Raw genomic sequence first — 5,231 nt, forward strand, 5'->3', positions numbered from 1 at the left:
GCCTGGTGGTGGGCACCGACCCCTGGGCGGGAGCCCCGCCGCACTCCCAAGTGGCGCACTGTAGCAGTGCGCCACCAGGCCGGCCCCACCAATCTGTTTTTATTACTACCACATTACATTTCTTTTCTCCAGTTTCAAGTCTATCCCAAAACCTGGCACCATCCTGTCTGGCATAGCTTCCCATCCTTGTCCTCACTGACACTCATCCTCCCTTTCTTAGGGTTCCACGGACCCAAGGTGCTCATTACTACCCCAAGGCTTTAGTCAAGCACTTCTTCCACTTTTTCTCTCCTTATCTCTTCCTGATTTATTCAAGCCCCATTTTATTCATGAAGCTTTCCCTGACTGGCCCTGACAGTACTCCTTAGTCTCTCTCAACCAAAACATGGGTAAGATTTTTCTTCCAAGCTAAATTATTTGTTTTATAATTTATGCTTTTGTATGCCTCACTATGCTGAGCATAGAAGATCCAATAAGTACTTGTTGATAGGTACAAAGAAGAGAATGCATAGTTTCTGCCTAAGGGAAACCACAACTGGCCAAGGAAGTACAACCAAGAAAAGGAGGCCCAGATATGACACAAACCAAGGAAGAGTAAGAGAACTGGAAAATGATCTTTTTTTTCTTTTTGCGGCTGGTGGGTAAGGGGATCTGAGAAAACAAGAGTTTAAAAGGAAGGAATCTTGCTGAGGGTTCAGAGTGGTATATAAAGTTGGACACATTACAGAATTCCCTTGAAGACTTGAACCTCTTCAAGAAAGAAAAGAGACTTTTCTTTTGACTTTCTAATTTTTTGAAAGAAGTATTTTTTAATCTAAAAACAATACTGGATGGGACAGCAGGACAGTGGTGCATACAGCACTCAGGACTGTGTTTAGGCACCTCTGGCAGGTGTACCAACGTGAAGCGGGTACAGTTTTCAAACTTACACATTGATGTTCCTAAGTATTTGACCGAACCTACAATAACCATTTCTGATGAATCAGACACATTATACAAGCACCTGTCAGTTTTAGTAAAAGGCCATGATAAAGGTGTTTTGGATAGTTATGAATATTTTGCCATGCTTGCTGTGAAAGAACGTCGTATCTTTATTAAAGTACACAAACTCCCAAGGAAAATAGAATGATTTACTCATCTCAATCAGTGCATATGTTCAAAAAGCACACAGAGTTCAGTATGAAATGAGAACACTTTACAGATGTTAAGAGTTAGAACACCTAACTGGAAGTATGGCTGATGTCTACTTGGAATATATTCAGTGAAGCTTACCTGAGGGGGTTGCCATGGAGGTAACAAAGACACCATTAGAACAGTCACCAGAACACATCAAGAAGCCAATCTGGGAAATTATATCAGAGGAAAAAGAAAACAAGCCATAAAGCATAAGGGAGACCACTTGTGCTTGAATTTGAAATGAGGATGGGCCAGATATGTGTGTTTAAACAGAGAGTTCTTCCAGCTGAGACGATTTTGAGTCAGCCTAAATGCTCTGTTGAGTCCTCATGCCCTAATCAGTGGAGAGAAGGGAATGGAACTTGAATGATAAACTGGACTATAGTGAAAGAACCACTTTGTCTGTTCTTTTATACATGTCATTGTTTCAGTTCTGGTTTCAACAAACATGAGCAAACTCTTTTGACTAAAAAAGCCCAAAAACAATGCCATTGGGGGTTGATGCAGAAGTCTGGAATACATTCTCTTCTCTCTCTTGATTCCTCTTTATTAACATTAGGATTTTATTTAATTTATAAGAGGAGGTTCCAGTCAAGATGGTGGAATAGACAGTTGCCAGTGTCACTCTCTCCACAAATCAACCAATTTACAACTATTGAAAAGCAATGACAGCCAAGCTAGGGCCAATAGAACTCAGGGGAAGAGGAGGAGAGATCTACAGAGTTCACGAAGGCAGGAGAAGCCATGATGAGAGAAGGAAAGGATCGATCCTACCATTTCAAATCCTGTCTGCTTCAAGGCGGGAGCGGGTGAGTGTATGGAGCAAGAGCTGGCAAAAGTTGCTGCTGTGCCCCTCCTATAAAGTTGCTTGGAGGTGGCAAGGGAGAGGAAGGCCTTGGTGGCCTTTAGGCCACCTTTAACAGGGTTCCCGTGGACCCACATAGGAGCAAAGAGCCACAGCAACAGAAAAAAGGAGCCACTCAGAGGCCTGTGAGTCATCACAGGGACTGGTACACAGCCCATCCCATGGGAAGTGTTTGGAGTCTGGGCGGTGGGGGAGACAGGATCATCTGGGGAACATCTGGGCACAGCATGGATAGCTGATCTGCCCCTAATCAGTGTAGGACCACTCAGTAGAGACTGACCGGGAGTATAGAACTGCAGGGGGAGCAGTTTGCTGAAAAGACTCAGGCCCAGACCAGAGTTTCTACACAACCCAAGTGTACCAGATCTCAAGAGAACCAGAAGTACCTACAAAGTCAACCATTAAAACCTGAGCTACACAAATAGCCTTCCCCAGGGAATCAGCAGCAAAGCAGCAATTTAGCTCAACCACAGAGTTCAAGTGCTGGTCCCCACAGGAAGTTCCCCCATTTTAGAAGTAAGCAAAGGACAACAAATTAGAACCAGTGCAGAGTTTAAGAAGTGGGAACAGCAAATAATCCCACACAGAACTGAAAGAAAAAACAAAATACCCACAGAACAGAGACAAAGTTTGATATTAATGAGTATAGGTCTCACTTCACCAAAGAACACCTATAAAACCTAGAAAGATTGGAAGCCTGCTGGGCCCCCAAGCCAGGGAGGGGGGAGGGCCGAGGGCCTCAGCCATGTCCCCCAATACCTGCAACCACCCCAGCAACAACCACCGAGCCACCACAGGAAGCACCCTGGCCTCCCGAATGGGGATGATGTGGGGCCTTGGGCCTTGGCCACAACCCCCAACACCCGCACCCAGCCCACTGACAACCACCAAGCCACCTTAGGAAGTGACCTGGGCTCCTGAGCCAGGGCAGTGGGGGGACCAAGGGCCTCAGCCATGTGCCCCCAACATCTGCAACCAGCCCAGCGATGACAACCGAGCCGCCCCAGGAAACACCTGGAGCCCCCAAGCCAGGGCAGTGGGGGAATAAGGGCTTTAGCCACACCCCCTGACATCTGCATTCAGCCCAGCAATGACCAAACCACCACTGGAAACCCCAGGTCTCCCCTGAGGTATAAGGGGGGTGCTATGGGCCTCAACCATGCCCCCCCTTCCTCCTTCTCCCACCCTATTTGCTCAACTCCTCCCCTCTCCCCCTCCCACTCAAATGCTCCACAACAACTTAGAATGTAAAGACAGATGGAGCTGGGGACTGACCCCTCCTCCTGCAACCAGGCACACTGCTGCTGCCATGGGGCCCATTACTCTTTCAGAAGGAGAGAAGAAATCTAGTGTTATCAGAAGTGGGAAGGGGGAGGGAAAGGGAGAGGGGGAGACATTGGATAAGGGGCATAAAGAATAAGTACAATTTGTAATAATATATATGCTAATAATATTGATTTGATTGACATTTATTAACCCTGAATCCCTAAAATATGCATAATCAATTATGATTCAATATTTTAAAAAAAGGAAAAAAAATTTAGAAGAGGTGTCATTTTATTAATTTAACATTTAATATCTATTAATGTGGATTCAAATTCATAATTTGTTAACTAGTAGCTATACAACAAGTGCTACCATTCTTTCACCCATTCTCCTCAACGTTCAGGTCATCAGTAGGAGCCCTTGATGTAGTCTGTAATGATACAGAGATTCACCAGCAAACTGTAGGACCTGTTTCAGTACTTGTTCCTGCTCCCCAACTCCTGGGCCCAGGAAAATGGCATACTACAGTCCAATCTAGCTATGTAATATTACAAACTAACAAATAATGTATTTGCCTGTCCTTCCTCCCCCTTCCCAGACACTTTTCCAACAAGACTGACTACAAGACTGGCTGGCCGGATATAAGATAAAGGTGAAGGGGAACGAAGTGACTTTGAAAAAGCAACAGATTAAACAACAACAACAACAATGATGTTCTTTTTTATTTCATAAGAAAATCCTTGGGCTGGCCCGGTGGCGCACTCGGTAGAGTGCGGCACTTGAGAGCGTGGTGGCGCTCCCGCCGAGGGTTCGGATCCCATATAGAGACCAGTCCGCTCACTGGTTGAGCGCGGTGTGGGCGCGACACCGAGGGTTGCGATCCCGTTACCGGTCAAGAAAAAAGACAAAAAGGAAAAAAAGAAAAAGAAAGAAAATCCTGGGGCTGGCTGGTTAGTTCAATTGGTTAGAGTGTGGTCCTGATAACACCAAGGTCCAGGGTTTGATCCCTGTGCTGGCCAGCCTCCAAAACAACAAGTAAATCCTAAAAAGCAGAGAAATAAACATTTAATTATTTAATAGGAACATTTATATTTCATTTGTATATTAATGATTAATAACTAATAAAAAACGAAATTCTAGAATGCTATTTGCATACTTTTGAAAAAAGTTACCAGAACAGCATTTGTGTGGGATCTTTCACAAAAATAGCACTAACAATAGGGTCATAACTACATTACTGTATATCAAATAACTGTCTGCAGGGCAGGATGAAAGAGTGGTGTCAGATCTGGAAGGAGGATTCAATACTGAGAAGGGGCAAGTATTAAGGTGAGAAACTACATTTGTTTCTGTAGCCAGGAGTTCTCTGATGGTTCTGTGATCACTGGTATGTATATTAGTTGAACAGGTGGTTTGCAAGGCCCTTCAAAAGAGTCAAATTCAGCAGAAGTAAGGTGGGGACTAGGAATGTGCATTTTTAACAAACCCTACAGGTTGGATGCAGATGATCTGAAGATAGTACCTTGAGAAACACTGCACATTCAGAGAAGTCGCTACTTCAAAATTTCTATACAGAAGGTAGAGTATGGAAAGTTCTCTAGTTGCAGACGGTGGCTAGGGGACTTGTTCAGAAAGTGTGTTTAGAAAGCAAACACGCTATATGTTTTTTTTTTTTTGTATTTTGTCTTTTTTTCCGTGTCCGGCAACGGATTGCAACCCTCAGTGTTGCCCCCGTACTGGACCGGGGACCGGCAACGGGATTGCAACCCTCGGCGTTGCCCCCGCGCCTCGCTCAGCCAGTGAGCGGGAACCGGTCTGTATGTGGGATCTGAACCCTCGGGCGGGAGCGCCGCCGCGCTTCCCAAGCGGCGCACTTATCCAGTGCGCCACCGGGCCGGCCCAAACACGCTATATGTTTAATTGA

At 45.3% G+C, this 5,231-nt stretch overlaps 1 pseudogene; it reads left to right on the top strand.

Moving 5' to 3' along the window:
• The window catches only part of LOC103598695, a 2,274-nt pseudogene extending 892 nt beyond the window's left edge, over positions 1-1,382 (top strand).
• Positions 1,383-5,231: the final 3,849 nt, after the last annotated feature.

This window comes from Galeopterus variegatus, unplaced genomic scaffold (genome assembly GCF_000696425.1).
Source record: "Galeopterus variegatus unplaced genomic scaffold, G_variegatus-3.0.2 Scaffold2713, whole genome shotgun sequence".
Classification (NCBI taxonomy): Eukaryota; Metazoa; Chordata; class Mammalia; order Dermoptera; family Cynocephalidae; genus Galeopterus; species Galeopterus variegatus.